At 49.7% G+C, this 19,908-nt stretch overlaps 1 long non-coding RNA gene across 1 annotated transcript; it reads left to right on the top strand.

Annotated features, from left to right (window-relative positions):
* The first annotated feature begins 2,233 nt into the window (after positions 1-2,233).
* Positions 2,234-2,922, top strand: LOC112448145 (uncharacterized). Its single transcript, XR_003036543.2, has 2 exons — positions 2,234-2,587; positions 2,771-2,922. It is a non-coding gene; the product is annotated as an uncharacterized lncRNA (long non-coding RNA).
* Positions 2,923-19,908: the final 16,986 nt, after the last annotated feature.

Genomic DNA, 19,908 nt, shown 5'->3' with positions numbered 1-19,908 from the left:
GGCTTAAAGCTCAACATTCAGAAAACGAAGATCATGGCATCCGGTCCCATCGCTTCATGGAAATAGATGGGGAAACAGTGGAAACAGTGTCAGATTTTATTTTTCTGGGCTCCAGGATCACTGCAGATGGTGACTGCAGCCATGAAATTAAAAGATGCTTACTCCTTGGAAGGAAAGTTATGACCAACCTAGACAGCATATTCAAAAGCAGAGACATTACTTTGCCAACAAAGGTCCGTCTAGTGAAGGCTATGGTTTTTCCTGTGGTCATGTATGGATGTGAGAGTTGGACTGTGAAGAAGGCTGAGCGCCGAAGAATTGATGCTTTTGAACTGTGGTGTTGGAGAAGACTCTTGAGAGTCCCTTGGACTGTAAGGAGATCCACCCAGTCCATTCTGAAGGAGATCAGCCCTGGGATTTCTTTGGAAGGAATAATGCTAAAGCTGAAACTCCAGTACTTTGGCCACCTCATGAGAAGAGTTGACTCATTGGAAAAGACTCTGAAGCTGGGAGGGATTGGGGGCAAGAGGAGAAGGGGACGACAGAGGATGAGATGGCTGGATGGCATCACTGACTCGATGGACGTGAGTCTGAGTGAACTCCGGGAGTTGGTGATGGACAGGGAGGCCTGGCGTGCTGCGATTCATGGGGTTGCAAAGAGTCAGACATGACTGAGCAACTGATCTGATCTGATCTGAAAGCGTTATTTGGGCAAATTTTCCCCTCTATGTTGCTTGGTGAAGTATTGATTGACATGTGAGTGTCTAATAAGGAGCAATGTTCGTTTCTTCAGTTTGTCTTTGCATGGGTAACAGTTTCAAGCACCCCCTCCAACCCGCCCCTTCCCTACAACAGGAACCCGTGTTGTTTGCATCTTCGTTGAAGCTTATCCTCCACCGTGTGGCTTCTGTCTCACTGTCTCATCCAAGGTCTCATCCGCCAACCTGAGGTTTACCTAAGTGGGTTTGAATCCACTGTGCAAACAGAAATCCATAAAGCCCCTCACGAGAGGCCTTGCTGAAGAGTGTAAGACACAGCGTCTACACCGCTGCCTGGCCTGTGAGCTCCCTAATGCTCTCAGAGAAGTTTTTTAAGTTCCCGAGCAGAGATTGTCCTCAGAAAGCCCAACCCCCGCTTCAAAACCCTGCTCTTCTCAGATGTCAGCTTTGAAAGAAATTGTCATAACATTTCCGTTTCTTTCTTGATCGCGCTCACCCAGCTCCCCCGGCCCTCAGCACGCATCGGTCTCTCTCTGATTTACCCAGGGCCATCTTCAGAACCCGCTCCCCTTTCTTATTTCAACATCGCCCCCGTTGGTGCTTTCCTTTCCGAGTGTTCACATGAGAGAGTCATGGTGTTTCTCAATCCTCCGCCTGCGATCCGAGCCCATGATGGGGCAGGGATGGGGGAGGGATGTAAGGAGGAAAGCACCCGGGTCTCATTGGATGGCCTGGGGTCCTGGTTGCTGTGAGAGCGAACCCCTGTGGGTGTGTGGCTAGGGTGTGACAGTGCGTGTTGATGGTGTGCATGTGCTCGTGTGTGTGCCTACATTTGTGAGTGTGTATGTGTGTAAGGCAGTGTGAGTGGATGTGTGTGCCTGTGTGCCAGTCCATGTATGTATGTGTGTGTGAAACAGTCTCAGTGTGTGTGTGTGTGTGTGTGTGTGTGTGTGTGTGTGTGTATGTAAAACAGGGTGTGTGTTGGCCTCTGTGTGTGTGTGTGACTGTGTGTGTATGTGTGTGAGATGGAGTGTGTGTGTATGTGTGTCTCTGTGTGAGGCAGTGTGAGTGTGTAAGACAGAGTGAGAGTGTGCATATTGGCCTATGCATGTGTATGTGTGTAAAGCAGTATATGTGTCTGTCCATGTATGTGTGAGTATGTGTGTGAGACAGTGTGAGTGTGTGTGTAAGACACAGTGTGTGTGCGCAGGCCTATGCTTGTGTATGAGGCAGTGTGTGTCTGTTCACATATGTATGTGTATGAGACAGTGTGTGTGTCAGCCTATGTGTTTGTGTGTGTGTCTGTCTGTGTGCCTGTCCGTGTACGTGTGTGTATGTGAGACAATGTGAGCGTGTGTGTGGAGAGGACCAGACACCAGCTTTGGGGAGGTCGGGTCCAGTCGGCTGGGACCAGAGGTCTCAAGAGGCCTGTGGTGAGCAGGCTGGATGGGGGGCTGGGGGCAGGTAGGGAGGTGGGGGGGTGGGGGGGTGGGGGGATGGGGGGGTGGGGGAGTGGGGGGGTGGGGAGGTGAGGGGGTGAGGGGAGGTGGGGGGTTGAGGAGGGCCCCGGAGCGTCCTGAGGCGCAGACGTCCTCCCCCCGCCCCGCGGCCGCAGCGGGGAACCGCTGCACACAGACCCCCCTCCAGTGGTCAGGAATCTGGTCTCCATGTGTCCACATTCTGCTCTTCGCCACCCTCCAACCCTGCCTGGAGCCCCGACTTTCTCACGTGTGAAATGGGGCTACTACCAACTGCAAATTGGACACAAGCCACAGGAGGACTGGATGAGACGGAAAATGCCTGGCACGGGGCTTTGCTGGGGAGAAGCGCTTTACCATCAGCGAGAGCTGCTCTCTACAGAGCTCTCGGTGTGTATCACCTCTTTGCATCACGTATACAATGTCTGTAACTGCAAATCAGTGCCTGTCTCTATTTTTCTTCAAAATTGAAGAAATGATATTTTATTGAGATATAATTGATGTTTAAAAATTTTTTACTGAAGTACAGTTCATTTAAAAGCATATCGTTTTTAACTTTCCGCTCGCTCGTAGGTGGTCCTGGTGTGTTGGAAATGTTCAGCCTTGTGCAGACCTGACCTCTGTGCTCCCTGTGCTAAAACACTGTTTTGATCGACCTCTGGATGCCTTGACTTATTGGCTTTGAATTGATCTATTGATTTAATAAAAGTCATTTTTCATGGTCACTGGATCTGGATAAAGAGTCAGTTTAGCTCCGGTTTGGCCAACGTCATCAATAATAGATGTTTTGCTGATTCTGTTGGGTGATTCATTTCCATGGCATAAACACAGGAAACCTCTGTCAATGTCACGGCACCGGTATCTGTGCACAGAACCAGAGCCCCCGCCCCGTCCAGCGGATCCCGTCCACCCGCGCTCTTCATGTTTGGGAGTAGCTACTTCTCATCGCTTCATCTCAGGAAGGGCCCCCAACCAACCACTCTCCTGAGGGCAGAGGCCTGCAGGGCTGGGGTCAGCGGAGCCCAGGGTGATGAGGCCACCCTCCCTGCCTGCAGCTCCTTCCACGCCCCTCGGCCCAGTGACCGGCTGAGTAAGCGCCCTTCTGGCAGGCCAGCACCTCATTGAGAAACAGTGGAAATGAGGTCATCAGCAGTGGAGATTCACTTCCTCTGTACATTTGCAGCCAAGCAGGAAAAAAAGAAAAGAGCTACACGTTAAGCCCGAGGGTGTCGGAAGGCCATCATGATTTTTGTTCTTGCTAACAAAGCCCAGAGCGCACGTGCCTCACAGATGTGCAGAGCGACACAGATGCACACACCAGCCGCAGGACACCTGCTGTCCTAGCTCTGTCCACCCGGAATCCGCTGTCCAGCCAGGTTCCCGGAAGTATGGCCACGAGGAGACAATGCCTCCGGGTCTCAGGTCCAGGAGCTGGTGGAATTTTGTGCTTCTAAAGCCTTTAGTCCCAAATCTCAAGGGTTTGTTTTTGTTTTTTTTTTAAACTTTTTATTTTATATTAGAGTAGAACCAAGTAAAGTCTGCAGGAGGGCATGGCAACCCACTTTGGTATTCTGGCCTGGGGAATTCAATGCACTGAGCAGCCTCATGGGCTACAGTCCATAGGGTCGCAGAGAGTCAGACAGGACTGCAGCGACTGAGCAGGCATGGCCAATTAACAAGGTTGTCATAGTTTCAGGCAGACAGAAAGCGACTCAACCGTACATATACATCTATCCGGTCTTCCCTAAACCCCCCTCCCTTCCAGGCTGCCACATAACACTGAGCAGAGTTCCCTGTGCTGCCCAGCAGGTCCTTGTTGGTCATCCATCTTGAATACAGCAGTGTGTACATGTCCATCCCAAACTCCTGAACTATCCCTTCCCCCTGTTCCTTCCCTCTTGGCAAACCCTAAGTCCATTCTCTAAGTCTGTACCACATCTCGAGGTTCTGTGCACAGCTCCTGCCAGGGGTGGCCGGGCTGGGAGCTTCATGCCAACGCGGCATGTACTTTGGGGAAATGAAAGTTGGCCTCCAAGAATCAAAAAATAGGAAATGAATCTAGCTGGCTGCGTGGGTTCTTCACCCCTTCACAGCCTGGGTGCTGCCCCCGGGCACCGTCTAGACCCTCCCGTGCGGCTGCGAGACCAGTCGTCCTGTGTCTGGCACGTGTTTTCCGTGAGGCAGACCGGTGTCTGGGAACCACAGCCAGGAAACACACGAACAAGGGTCTGATTTCCCTCCTGGCCCCCAGCAGTGAACGGTTTCAGCTGAAAGGAAGAACGGCACTTTCTTTCTCATGACATTTTGAGGGTGAAAATGTCTCCTGGAGGCACTTCCTCACAAGGAGGATCTCCAGTCCTGAAATGCTGACCCACGTGAATCCCATTTAAAGCTCTCGCTGCCCCCAAAGTTCCTGTACTGACATCTTCTATTTCCCCCTTTCTCACAGCTCTAGTCTTCTCCATGGAAAAGAAAGCTACTTCTCTTAATAATTAATTACGGGAGCTATTTAAGGCATTTGGAGTTCTAATCAGAAACCTCAGCCTTATCACTTTTTACCAAAGTGAGCTCCATTATTAGTTGATTTCCACTGGTCTGAAACTTAAAGAAAACCTGATGAAATATTCCTCTGAGCCTGAATTTAAGCTCCGTAACAATTTTTGACTCTGCAAAAAAAAAAAAGTCCCTTAATAATTATATAGGGAGTTGCTAATAGTTCACACCCTCACATTCCTGAAATTCCTATGCAAATTACATAAACGGAGCCCAAGTGCAGTTGCAGAATTGAATATGCAGGCTTTATTATCACGCTTGTCTCCCCTGGACTCAGAGAAGACTCTGGTTCATTCTTGCTTCAGAGATTCTGACTATGGCCATGTTTCCAATCCCAGGATGGAGAGTGTATGGTTAGCTGTTTTGTGTCCAACCCCCCGCCCTCCAAACCTCCACTTCCTCCAGCTCCCCAAACCCTTGAAATCTTCTGGAAGAAAAGTACAGGCTGAAATCCATTCTTGAAGATGCTTAAAAAGGGTCAAGAGTTCTGGTTCATGAGATGTTTCTTAGATGTCTAACCTTTGTTTTGCAACATATTTGGGTATAGGATTGTGTCTAATTTTCACTCAGAGGGTGTTACAGAGAAGGAAAGCAAAGAGGTGAACTGAAATTTGTTTATTTTAATTAGAAAAAGATTCTTCATTTTCCAAGGCTTTGCCACAGCAGTGAATTTAATAGTATATAATTAACTCTAATGCGCTTATGATTTGATTTGCAAAAATTCTTTCAAGGTAGATATTTTTGGGGAAAAGGGAAGTACAGGATTCCAGCCCGACCCTGGGCTTTGATTCTGATGATCCGCATGGTGGGAGGGATGAGGGGTACTGGTGAAGGCTGGCTGACACAAAGACTGGACCATGCCCTGTGTGGAACTCCTTAGGGGGGCTGAGGGGTGGCCCCCCAGCAGGGGAGCCTGCAGGCACAGTGGCCCCCCAGCTTTGCCGAGTCTTCTCTGGGCTGCAGAGTTCAGAAGCAGGTTCATACATGAACATGAGGATAGCCTAGGAGAAGAGACAGGGCACTGGTGAATCAGCTTCTGTCTCACCTGAACATCTTAGCAGGTCTCAGTAGGCAGAGAGCTGGGAAGGACGGCTGAGGAGGTCATCTCAGAGGAGAGCAAAAAGGGAGGCACCATCGAAGGCTCACCACGGACCAAGGCCTCTTCTGCAACGTGGAAGCAGATGTTGTGAGCCCACCTGGGCTGGACGGCCGGACAACTGGTTGACTTCTAAAGGGGATCCGACAAGAGGCCAACTGGATGCAAGGCCGGGTGGAGGGCTTGCCTGGATGAAAGACACACCTGGGTTTGTTGGGAAAGAAAACTGGTCAATCTCTGTGACCTGCTTTCTCCGAATTTGCAAAATGTAGACACTTATGTCCTCCCTTCCTGGTCGCTGTGAGGATGTGACATTGCATGTGAGTGCCTCTTTGTGACCCCATGGACTGTAGCGCACCAGGCTTCTCTGTCCACAGGATTCTCCAGGCAAGAATACTGCAGTGGGTTGCCATTTCCTCCTCCAGGGGATTTTCCTGACCCGGAGATCAAATGCACATTGGCAGGCAGGTTCTATACCACTGAACCACCTGGAAGTCCACTCAGCACACGGGTCTGTCATTAAGGTGTGGTGGGTCCTGAAGAAGCTCCTCAATCAAAGTTATCGTCCCCACTGACCTACATCGATGAATGAAACTCCAGCCACCACTTGGTAGAGAGGTTGTGTCCTTTGAAGGCTCCTGTTTAAACACAAACCATACTCCAGGTGCTGGAGAGAAGGCACTGGGAAAGAAACCCACTCCCAGCTGGAAACACCTTTGTTTGAACTGAGATTATCAGGTTAACCAGTCGGTTAATGAGCAGGGCTCTGACAGTTGGGAAAATGGCAGATGGATTTGGAGGGGTGGAGTGAGAATGGCATTAGGGGATGAGGGAAGAATCCTGACACCAGAGGGCTTACCGGCTGGCCGATGGCTTAGGGTATAGGGGGCCCAGAAGGGAGCTGGAATTGGAAGACGGTGGCTGGGGGAGGGCCCAGTGGGGGAGGGGCTTAAGGAGTAAATTACCAAGATTTCAATGTTGTGAGACTCAGGATGCATTTATTTTTAAATAGTAAATAGTTGCTTTCAACTGATACACTCAGTTCAGTTCAGTTCAGTCACTCAGTCTTGTCCGACTCTTTGTGATCCCATGGACTGCAGCACGCTAGGCCTCCCTGTCCATTACCAACTCCCAGAGTTTACTCAAACTCATGTCCATTGAGTTGGTGATGCCATCCAACCATCCCATCCCCTGTCGTCCCCTTTTCCTCCTGCCTTCAATCTTTCTCAGCATCAGAGTCTTTTCAAATGAATCAACTCTTTGCATGAGGTGGCCAAAGTATTGGAGTTTCAGCTTCAGCATCAGTCCTTCCAATGAACACCCAGGACTGATTTCCTTTAGGATGGACTGGTTGGATCTCCTTGTAGTCCAAGGGACTCTCAAGAGTCTTCTCCAACACCACAGTTCAAAAGTATCAATTCTTTGGCACTCAGCTTTCTTTATAGTCCAGCTGTCTCATCCATACATGACTATTGGAAAAACCATAGCCTTGACTAGACGGACCTTTGTTGGCAAAGTAATGTCTCTGCTTTTTAATATGCTATATTGTTTGGTCATAACTTTTCTTCCAAGGAGCAAGATATGCTCAGTATACTGTTACTCAAACTCTGATGTTTCTCCAGGTGAAGAACCTTTAAATTTAAAGTGATGGGTCCACGTGTTAACCTGGAAAAAGTCCAACGTATATACTATCTGTGTCAAAGGACTCTGGAAACTTGCGGATAAACAGCTTGGTAACTATTGCTGGGGTCGTGTGAAGGGAGGGCACTTACTTTTAATCTCTAGGGTATCATGGGAAAGGGTTTCTTCCTAACCCCTCAGCAGTGCCCTGAGACCCCTAAATACACCGTGCAGTGACGGGGGCCCTCAGGCTCAGAGCACGTGCTGTGTCCACGTCATGGGGACCACTCCTTATCCGACCTTCGAGCGTGTTCTTTCTGTACACAAGGGCTGTGCTGTGATGCCAAATTATCCTCTGAGGGGACACCCAATGAGTCTTCCCAATCAGAGGATCCATTTTTTTGTTGTTGTTGTAAAGGAAACTTCTTCCTGTGTCTCCTACTACTTCCTAAATGAGGGCTAACAAAAAAGCTGCCAGGTGACTTGAAACTGTCTTTCTCAAACCTCGGCCTTGTGACTTCAGGGGCAGATATTGCTCTGTTGAATGGGGTGGAGGGTTTCTGGGTCCACAGCATGCCTGGTACTAGCAGGACCCTCACCAGCTGTGAGAGCCACAAATGCCTCCATCGGTCTCTCTGGGGTGGAGGGAAACTGCTCCTGGTTGACAACCCCTGACCTACAAAGGAGAAGTTATCACCTCACGTGACAAGGGGTCCATCCGGAGAGAGCACAGAGGCTCACGGAAGCCCCCAGGGCCCCCGGCTCCTCTTGAGCCTCACCCACCATTTCCACCCGCGGCTTTTATCCCTACCGCAGCAGGACGGCCATGTTACCCTGGGCTCAGGAAGGAAAGAGGTGACCGGTGAAGAGCTGCCCTGGTCCTTCCGACAGCCCTCCCCAAGGAACTGTACTTGCACTTCCTTTGCTGGGTGTCACAGCCACTTCCAGATCAAGGGACTTGTGGAGAGAGAAGTAATTCTCACTGGCCATGTTGCCACTTCAGTCAGAAGCAAGGGTTCTGTCACTAAGCGTGAGGGGTTGAGTTGAGTACCCCGAGGCCCCCTTCGCTAAGTTAAGCCCTGAGCACTAAGGCCTCACTTGACCAAAGAGTCAACTCATCCTTTTCTTTTTTCATGTAAAACTGATTGAAAACAGACCCATCGCAGGTGTGTTGGTGTTCAGCTGCCAAGTTGTGTTGATTCTTTGCGACCCCATGGACTGCAGCACACCAGGCCTCCCTGTCCTTCACTATCTCCAAGTTCGAAAAAGAAAGTGAAAGTCGCTCAGTCGTGTCCAACTCTTTGCGACCCCATGGACTATACAGTCCATGGAATTCTCCAGACCAGAATACTGAAGTATGTAGCCTTTCCTGTCTCTAAGGGATCTTCACAACCCAGGGATCAAACCCAGGTCTCCCGCATTGCAAGACCACATTGGATTCTTTACCAGCTGAGCTATCGGGGAAGCCATCTCCAAGTTTGCCCGAGTTCAAATTCATTGAATTGATGATGCCATCTAACCATCTAACCATCTCACCCTCTTCTCCTTTTGCCTTCGATCTTTCCCAGCATGAGGTCCTTGGGTGGTCCTTAATCTGACGTGGCCAGGGTCCTTATAAAAAAGAACATTTGGAAACAAAAGTCAAGTGAATATGGAGGCAGAGATCACAGTGACGATGCTATGAGCCCAGGTCACAAAGACAGCTGGCAAGCCACCTGGACCTTGGTCAGGGGTCTGGACCAGATGCTCCGACTCATTCACAGGACTAGGTCCATCAGGTAGCTCAGCTGGTAAAGAATCCTCATGCAATGTGGGAGACCTGGGTTCGATCTGGGGGTTTGGAAGATCCCCTGGACAAGGGAAAGGTTACCCACTCTAGTATTCTGGCCTGGAGAATTCTATGGATGGTATAGTCCGTGGGATCGCAAAGAGTCTGACACACTGAGCAGCTTTCACTTTTCAGTTTCAGGCCCACCAGGATAATCTGGGGAAATCTTCCCATCTCAAGACCCTTACCTTTATTATATTAGCAAAATCCTTTCTGCCACATGTGGTCACAATGTCATAGGTTCTGAGAATCAGGGCATGGACGTCCTTGAGGGGATGTTGTTCTGTCTACCAATTTCCTGAAAAATATCCTTTCTTAATAAATAAATTCAGAAATATTGGGTTTAAGTAAAAGTTAAATAGGTTCCTTTATTATACAAATTTTTGGATTTTTTAAAATGTACTAATGTACATTATAGAACCCCAAAGAGAAATTTAATATGTAGTATTTCCTGATCTTATTTGACCAAAGATTCTACTCATCCTTCCCCACCCCCAACATTTCAGAATAAAGTGGGAAAAAAGTCTCAGGAAACACGCTTTAGTCAAGCAGGGAAGAAGGCCCTGCAAGAGAAGGTTCGGGTGTCACCACAGTAGACGGTAGGGGCTCCTGCCCTGAGCTCTGTGTCCGCAGCCACCACTTGCTGCTGAGTGAGTGACAGAGCCCTGGGAGGAGGAACGCCTCATTTAGGATCTGAAATTTCATCTTGGGAAATAGCCTAGTAGGACCCGCCTGACCTCGCCTCCACCCTCTGCAGCAGTGGAGAGGCCAGCCTTCGCTCACCCTTCACTCAGCAGGGGATATGGGCAGCCTTCTGCTGGGGACCCCTGCTGTCCCCCCTCCCCTGCCCACACTCGCCAGCTCTGCCTGCAGGCCAGCCCTCTGGGCTCGGATCATCAACAGCTGTCTCCCCAGAATATCCCTCCAAGCCACCCTCAACTAGATACATTTCCGGAAGGTCGCCCAAAGGCGGGCTCTAGGCAGGAAGGCACAGCCCACTGTGAGTCACCAGGTGAGGCTGCCAGAGAAAGAGCCTCAGGTCTCGGGTTTGGGGGGGTGGGGCGGGCGGGCTTCTCTGCACACGTGCTATGTGCACGCTAAGTCAGTTCGGTCGTGTCCGACCCTGTGTGACCCCATGGACTGCAGCCCGCCAGGCTCCTCTGTCCATGGGGTTCTCCAGGCAAGAATACTGGAGTGGGTTGCCATGCCCTCCTCCAGGGGATCTCCCCCACCCAGGGTTTGAACCCTTGTCTCTTACACCTCCTGCACTGGCAGGTGGGTTCTTTACCACAAGTGCCACCTGGGGAGCCCTTCCTCTCCATGGATGGGTTAACTGATGGGATTTATGCCAGCTAAGGGCTGGGAGGTGGCTATGCAGTGCTTATTAATTAGAATGTGACTGGACCGCTCCACGGTGCTCCCTCTGGGTATGGCCCACTCCTGCCCTGAGCCCCTGAGATTTTAAAGCCAGGAAACACATTTTCCAAAGCTGTCTGTGTCCCCCTCCTCCCCTGCGCCCTCCCCTCGACGGGCTTTGCGGGCAGAAGCCCGGGACAAGGCGGCCCTTCAGCTGGAGCTGCTCCACCGTCAAGGGCTCAGCAGGCCTGTTTAGAGCTCCAGCTGGGGACTCTGATTCCGAGGTTGCGTTCAAGGACCACATTAACGAGTACTCGGAGGAGAGCTCTTGTAAAGCTTTTGAGCTCATAACCGCTTGGTCATGTTACGAGCTTCCAGTGTGCTAAGGTTCAGAAAATAAAAATATTCCAAGAGGCGGTATGCCAGGCCTTTGCCCACCAGAACTTCTCCTGGGCGCTGACCCCACGCCTGTTCCCACATCGAGGGGCAGGGAGAACGATGCTGGGGACCCTTTCCTCCGTGAGCTCCCTGGGCTGTGTCCCTGAGAACCGTGTAGACGATGACAGCCCCCTGGGTCTCTCCGAGGTCAAAGGACACCATTGTGGGCACTGGGGCGGGGCGGGGGTGGGGGTGGGGGTGGGGTCTTCCCTGTCCCCAGAGACTGTGGAGTGAAACCGCTCCAGGGGATTTGCGTTCTTTTTGCCCTTCCACCTCGAGCTTTCCATCCGTCAGCTGCATGACGTCAGCTCTTATTTTTAGGAAGCTTTGGATGTGACATGTTCAACATGCTGCTGAGACCCGGGCATTGGCCACGGCGTGGCCGAGGGGCGCCAACTCTCAGGGAGCCCTGGGCGGGGTCGCCAGCCTCCAGGAGGACGGGGAGGGGGCGCGGGGTGGGGGTGACCCTGACTCAAGGCCTCCCCACCCCCCTCCCTCCTCCCGCCTGCAGAGGCCTGTCCTCTCTGGTCCTCCTGGAGGCCAGGCTTTGGCCATGGAGGCGCCCGGCATGCTGGGGGCCACGTATGCAGTGTTAGGTCCCAAGAAAGGCACAGCAAGGACGTCTGAGCTGCCTCGAGCTCCAGACTCATGGCTGCTGAGAGTCGCCACCAGCCCGTCTCTCATGTTCCCAGACCTGCAACCCCAGAGGATGAGTCCTCCAGTCTGAAGTGCAGAGCAGAGCCAGGAGGGCCGCTCAGAGCCCGGGGACATCCGTGTCCCAGCATTAGTGTGGCCTCCGTGTCAGCAAACCTGAAATGGTTTCGAGACCCCCTAACATCCGTCCCCCCTATTCCCACATACGCACAATCTTGCTTCATGGATGCAGAAAGCTCCATCACCAGTGTGTCAGTTTTTGGTGTAAGACCTAACTCTGATCCTATCCCATCACGCACTGATCCTGCCTCCTGCTTCATGCTGGGGTCCGGTCTGAAGAGGGCAGGGGAGCGGGGAGGGGACCCAGGGAAAGGAGGACTTCCGGTGAGGGTGGGGATGGGAACCCAGAGCAGCGTGTTGTGGGAGGGGCCAAAGGCAGACTCTGCTTGTTACAGTTCAGAGGTCTCCCCAGAAGTCAGATGGAAGCCCTAACCAACAGTGCTGTGAGGGCCGCTTTATCAGAATAGGATCTTCGGAGGTGTCATCGAGTCGAGTCCATTAGGGTGGCACTAAACTGGTCCAGGTCTTCCCAGGTGGCGTGAATGGTGAAGAATCCATCTGCTGATGCAGGAGATGCAAGAGACGAGGAGGGTTCGAACCCCGGGTCAGGAAGATATCTCTGAATAATAATGAGAATAATCGCATCCTCAGGAACAGAATTACGGCACTAAACTATAGACTATTATGGCTCTTGATGACAATTACTAAATTCTCTTCAAAAATAATAAATTTGTACTTAGAAAATTCTGTATGTTCCTAGTTGATAGTAGTTTTACCAGCATCTCCATTATTATAATCATACTTGATGTTTGCATTACTTGCTACTTTTATTCATTATTTGGCTGTGTCAGGCCTTAGTTACTGCATGTAGGATCTTTCATTACAATGCCTGGACTCTCTAGTTGTGGCATTTGGGCTTAGTTTGCTCCGTGAAATATGGGATCTCAGTTTCCTGACCAGCGTTCTTCCCTTTCATTGGAAGGCAGATTCTTAACCACTGGACTACCAGGGAAGTCCCACTTTGTACTTCTTTACTAGTGAGTTTAGTGTGTAAAAGTTTTTTTTTTTTAATTTTTTAATATCTAGCATTCATGGAGCTCACCGATTAACTTTTATTTCCATTTCTGTAAACTGTGATCTCTTCTGACCATTTTCTAAGGATCCTTCTATCCCTTGGGCAACAAGGAGATCCAACCAGTCCATCCTAAAGGAAATCAGTCCTGAATATTCACTAGAAGGACTGATGCTGAAGCTGAAACTCCAATACTTTGGCTACTTGATGCGAAGAACTGACTCATTGGAAAAGACCCTGATCCTGAAAAAGACTGAAGGCAGGAAGAGAAGGGGACAACAGAGGATGAGATGGTGGGATGGCATCACGGACTCAATGGACATGCATTTGAGCACACTCTGGGAGATAGTGGAGGACAGGGAAGCCTGGCATGCTGCAGTCCATGGGGTCGCAAAGAGTTGGACACATCTGAGCGACTGAACTGAACTGAGCTATATGAGTGAAGATTTAAGGGCCCTTTATGTATTTTTCCTTTTGAATCTCTGTCATTTGTCACCAAAATAATTACTGTGACCACATTATTATTATTTGCTGTTTGTTACCGTCATTTGTTGTTACTATGTGCTGAGTGACTTCATTATCACAACCTTTTAAGGAAGTATTACCCCCATTTTATAGTTGGGAAAATAAGTGTCTCTGACACTTATATAGTTTAGGCAACCTCACGGAGCGAGGAAATGCCAGCCCTGACCCCAGGCAATCGCTACAGCCCTGCAATCCTCATGATATTCTTGGTACAACTTCTACCTATCTTAGTGTCTTCCAGTTATTTGATTTTTAAAACACCATCACAGTTTTTAATTCCATATAATCAAGTATGTCCATATTGTCTTAAATGTTTTGTTTGCCTGTAATCATAATTGCACTGAGTACACATGTTGACTTTACTTGATACGAGGATTTAGTGAGCCCCAGTGACAAGTGCCCATCCTTATTTTATAGAGGGATTTTGACATCCCACCTGTCACTTGAAGCAGATCTTTTTGTTACATAGAGTGTTTTGATGTAGAGGCATTTTTTCCATAACTCACATCTATCCATCTTCATTTTAAATTTGCAGGTAATAATATCATTTTCCAGATGAGAGAAGAAAAAAGAAGCCTTGATAGTTGTACCGGCTTCCCCTGTGGCTCAGTGGTAAAGAATCCACCTGCCAATGCAGGAGACACAGGGGATGTGGGTTCGATCCCCAGGTCAGGAAGATCCCCTGGAGGAGGGCATGGCAACCCACCCCAGTCTTCTTGCCTGGAGAATCCCATGGACAGAGGAGCCTGGTGGGCTGCAGTCCATGGGGTCGCAAAGAGTCAGACACCACTTAGCCACTAAACAAGAGCAACAAACAGTTGTGCTTTGGCCCAAGAGCACAAGTGAGAGAAATTCTGAAGACTCAGGGGTGATTCTCGCTCTGTGTCCTGCTGAGGCCATTGCCAAAGCCAGCTGTGAGAAGCCAGGCCCTGAGCGCAGGGCCGGTGCACTGGGACGACCCTGCGGGGTAGGGTGGGGAGGGAGGCAGGAGCGGGGTTCAGGATGGGGGACACGTGCAACCGTGGCTGATTCATGTCAATATATGGCAGAACCACTACCATATTGTAAAGTAATTAGCCTCCAATTAAAAAAAAAAAAAAAAAGAGCCCCGCCCTCGAGCCCCTGCTCCAGGCCAAGCCTCAGTCACTGCTGTTCAGAGGGCGAGTTCAGGGTCCTCTCGGCAAGGTCTGACACAAACCCCGAGACTCTGGAGCAGGCTGTCTGGGCCCTGGGGCGCTGGCTCCCCTGCGGCCCCGTGAACCGCCCTGGGTGCTGCCCGATGCTGGCGGCCGGCCCAGCTCTGCTCCGCAGCCCCGGAGCCGGTGGGCCCTGCCAGCCCCAAGGTCTGAGGACCATGGCTCCTCAGCCCGTCTCTGAGGTGACAGAGGGATTCCTGAGCCCCTGGTGCCGTCGCTCAGGGATACAGACCCTCCGGCGTCCACATCTCCTGTCACCGCAGCTGAGGCCGCTGGGAGAGGTTCTATCAGTGGAGGCGCTGCTCAGAGAACTGGGTCCTGTTCACACAAGGGTCCTAAAGCCGGACCCTGAGCTCCTGATGGGTGGTTGATCTTCCCCCCGTATGGAGGACCCTGACACTTCCCGCACAGCCTCTGCCATGTGCGGTCAAGCTTTGATGTCCTGCCTGCACTGCTGGGACCATGAGCTGGGGCTGGCCTTTTACCTCCGCTGTTGCCTCTGCCGACTTATAGGCCTCCCGCACCTGTCTGTCCAGGCCGGTCGTCTCTCGTCGGTGCTGACCTCCAGGCAGCTCAGCTCTGTCGCCACCGCACCCAGCAGGTCCTGCACGCTCAGCCAGCCCCTGCTGCCGACAGAGCACAGAGCCAAGTTCACTTTGTCCTGGTCCGTAGTTTATTCTGCAGTTAACATACCCGTGGCTGCTGCTGCTAAGTCGCTTCAGTCGTGTCCAACTCTGTGCAATCCCATAGATGGAAGCCAACCAGGCTTCCCTGTCCCTGGGATTCTCCAGGCAAGAACACTGGAGTGGCTTGCCATTTCCTTCTCCAATGCATGAAAGTGAAAAGTGAAAGTGAAGTCGCTCAGCCGTGTCCGCCTCTTAGCGACCCCATGGACTGCAGCCCACCAGGCTCAGCCGCCCATGGGATTTTCCAGGCAAGAGTACTGGAGTGGGGTGCCATTGTCTTCTCCGAACATACCCGTACCTCCCATATATGATCTCGGTGATGTGGATCAGTTTTTAGGAATGGGTGAAAACAGGCTGTGTTCACTTCCCAAGGCACTGTTATGAAGTACCATAACCTGGGGGGTCTGAAAACAACAGAAATCTGTTCTCCCATCATTCTAGTCATCAGGAGCCTATAATCAAGTGTGGGCAAGGACCCTGCTCTGTCCAGAGCCAATGGACATTTATTGACATCCTTCTGCCAACGAATAAAGATGCAAATTTGATTTTTTGGAAGAGAATTCAGTAATCGTTGACAAGAGCCATGATATTCTACAGTTTGGTGTCGTAATTCTGTTCCTGAGAATGAGATTATTCAAGTTAAGAGAAAGCTAGATTTATAATATTGGAGACGACTCTTGAGAGTCCCTTGGACTGCAAGGAGATTCAAGCAGTCCATCCTAAAGGAGATCAGTCCTGGGTGTTCATTGGAAGGACTAATGTTGAAGCTGAAACTCCAATACTTAGGCTACCTGATGCGAAGAGCTGACTCATTGGAAAAGACCCTGATGCTGGGAAAGATTGAGGGAAGGAGGAGAAGGGGGCGACAGAGGATGAGATGGTTGGATGACAACATCAACTCAATGGACATGAGTTTGGGTGGACTCTGGGAGTTGGTGATGGACAGGGAGGTTTGGTGTGCTGCGGTTCATGGGGTCACAAAGAGCCGGACACTACTGAGTGACTGAACTGATGCAGGTAAGATTATAAGAATTTAAAAAATCCAAAAATTCAGCCACAGAGTTACTTTGTCATAGACTAATAACTCTGTAACATACTATGTGGTAATTAAAAATGACTGTATTATGGTCCAGAAGCAATAGTTAGAACTGGACATGGAGTGACAGATTGGTTCAAAATTGGGAAAAGAGTACATCAAGACTGTAAATTGTCACCCCGCTTATTTAACTTATATGCAGAGTACATCATGCAAAATGCCAGGCTGGACGAAGCACAAGCTGGAATCAAGATTGCCAGGAAAAATATCAGTAACCTCAGATACGCAGATGACACCACCCTTATGGCATAAAATGAAGAACTAAAGAACCATTTGGTGAAGGTGAAAGAGGAGAATGAAATGTTGACTTAAAACTCAACATTCGAAAAACAAGGATCATGGCATCTGGTCCCATCACTTCATGGCAAATGATGGGGGAAATATGGAAACAGTAACAGACTTTATTTTCTTGGACTCCAAAATCACTGAGGTCAGTGACTGCAGCCATGAAATTAAAAGACACTTGAACTTGGAAGAAAGGCTATGATCAACCTAGATAGCATATTTAAAAGCAGAGACATTACCTTACTGACAAAGGTCCATATAATCAAAGCTATAGTTTTTCCAGTAGTGATGTACTGGATGTGAGAGCTGGACCATAAAGAAGGCGAAATGCTGAAGAACTGATGCTTTTGAACTGTGATGTTGAAGAAGACTCTTGGGAGTCCCTTGGACAGCAAAGAGATCAAACCAGTTAAGCCTAAAGGAAATCAACCCTGAATATTAATTGGAAGGACTGATGCTGAAGCTGAAACTCCAATACTCTGGCCACCTGATGTGAAGAGACGACTCATTGGAAAAGACCCTGAGAGCAAGAGGAGAAGGGTGCAACAGAGGATGAGATGGTTGGATGGCATTATCAACTCAATGGACATGGGTTTGAGCAGACTCCAGGGGATAGTGAAGGACAGGGAAGCCTGGCACGCTGTGGTCCATGGGGTTGCAAAGAGTTGGACATGATTGAGTAACTGAACAACAACAAAAATTAGAGAATTTGCAAAATAAGGTGCATGTGAAATAATGTTCAGTTCAGTTCAGTTCAGTCGCTCAGTCATGTCCGACTCTTTGCGACCCCATGAATCCCAGCACACCAGGCCTCCCTGTCCATCATCAACTCCCGGAGTTCACTCAGACTCACGTCCATCGAGTCAGTGATGCCATCCAGCCATCTCATCCTCTGTTGTCCCCTTTTCCTCCTGCCCCCAATCCCTCCCAGCATCAGAGTCTTTTCCAATGAGTCACCTCTTCGCATGAGGTGGCCAAAGTACTGGAGTTTCAGCTTTAGCATCATTCCTTCCAAAGAAATCCCAGGGCTGATCTCCTTCAGAATGGACTGGTTGGATCTCCTTGCAGTCCAAGGGACTCTCAAGAGTTTTCTCCAACACCACAGTTCAAAAGCATCAATTCTTCGGTGCTCAGCCTTCTTCACAGTCCAACTCTCACATTCATACATGACCACAGGAAAAACCATAGCCTTCACTAGACGGACCTTTGTTGGCAAAGTAATGTCTCTGCTTTTGAATATGCTATCTAGGTTGGTCATAACTTTCCTTCCAAGGAGTAAGCATCTTTTAATTTCATGGCTGCAGTCAAAAGTAGGAGACAATATATTGAGGTAATTGCAAATATTTAGAAAATAGCATATAAATATACATGGATGCAGATGAAAGGAAGCTATAAGAAATGCAATTCATTTTATATTGATAAAGGTGTTTGGATATAATTTTCTGTATATTGTTTTATTAGTAAATGCATTGAAATATATATAACTATCCTCATTTTTCCACATTACATGTTATAAATCAATAACTCCTCATGATTCATTTTGTATTGACCAATAATCAGGATATAAAAACCCAATTCAGGGATTCAGTTAAGAGAAGCTGTGTCCTTTTGGGGCATTTCCTGACTCAGTCGAGAAATATTGACTGAGCATGTGTACATGTCTCTCTAAAGAAAACTTTACTCCTCAAGAGTGACACTTGGTTCCCCGACACTCTCTTTCCTATAAGACCTCCAAACTTTTATTTATTTATTTATCATTATTATCTTATGTTGGCTGCCTTGGGTCTTTGTTGTGACATTTGGGCTTTATTTAGTTGCAAGCACAAGGGTTTAATTGCCCCGAGGGATGTGGGATCTTAGTTAAAAAACCAGAGATTGAACCCACATTACCTGCCCTGGAAGGCGGGTTCTTAACCATTGAACAAAACCACTGGGGAAGTCCCAGAACGCCGACCCTTCAATCAGCTAAATCATTCTCTATTACGCTTACTCCTCAAAACAGCTTCAATAATCACTAGGAAAGTCACTTGGGAAAAGCAGCAAATAACTACAAGAATATTATACATGCCGGAACTAGCCAAATAGAAATGTTTGGTCATTCACCTGTTCTGTGGTCTTGGAGGAACCCTCTGAGTTTTACAAATGACAAAAACACGCTGTCAAAGCTTCGGCTCAGGCCCTGTGTTTGCATGCGAAGAGCAGCTATTTCAGGCTCTGAGCTCTCATTACACAGGCTGGAAGCTTTGTTCTCAGAACTCATGCTGTCATCAAAAGGACTCAACACAAATACAGCAGTAGGTCTGCAGTGGCTGAGCTGTAACCACAGCTGCAAACCCCTCGTCATGTGAGAACTCCAGGCTTTTTCTGGGTCTGGAACGCCTGCGGGCCACGCCTTCCGCCCGCCTGTCCTGCCCCTGGAATCCCGTCTGTTTTCACCATCCTCTTTCTGTCCCTCATGGTCAGACCACCCCCCTCCCCGTGGGCTTGGGGCAGCGGTTTACACACTTACTCTGGTGATCTTCGTGTGGCCAGGGCCTGTGTGTCCTCTCCTAACTGAACTGTGTCCATCTCACGGTGGCTGAGTGTCTGGCCCACAGGCCCTTAGGGAATCTTAACGTGAGGTCTATGGGGAGACTTGTGGAGTCTAGGAGGTCCCCGAAATCATGGGCAGTGGGAGTGCACATCGGAGGGCGGACAGGTGAAGGCCTCGAAATGGATCCCTTGCTTCTGTCCCTTGAAGGCCCCTGTGGTTCCAGCCAGTCCTAGAGGCCCCTCGCCCCTCAAAGGCGGTGGGTTAGTAGTCTCCAGCAGGTAATCTCTCGGCCTGAGGGGCGCACGGGGAAGCTGGCCGGGCCTCCCTGGAAAAGGGCTTCCTCACTAGTGAGGAGGTGAGAGGGGGCCGTCCCAGGATCCACACGTGCCTGCAGCGGACCCCGCCCTCTGGGGACCCCAGGCAGCTTATGTGATGGAGGCAGTTCAGGGAGTTGGGGATGCCTGGGGCCTGCAGCTGTGACTGAGCACGGCTTTCACTGGCCCTGAAGAGTTGACTCTGCACTTGCGACGTGAGACAATATGCGTTCTCTTTCTTTTTTTAAAAAATTGATTTATTTTAGTTGGAGGTTAATTACTTTACAATATTGTAGTGGTTTTTGCCATACATTGACATGAATCAGCCATGGGTGCACATGTGTCCCCCATCCTGAACCCCCCTCCCACCTCCCTCCCCATCCCATCCCTCTGAGTTGT

The sequence above is a fragment of the Bos taurus genome, chromosome 9, assembly GCF_002263795.3.
Source record: "Bos taurus isolate L1 Dominette 01449 registration number 42190680 breed Hereford chromosome 9, ARS-UCD2.0, whole genome shotgun sequence".
NCBI lineage: Eukaryota > Metazoa > Chordata > Mammalia > Artiodactyla > Bovidae > Bos > Bos taurus.
Note: the sequence above shows the minus strand (reverse complement) of the source record. Positions and strands in the feature narration are given on the sequence as shown.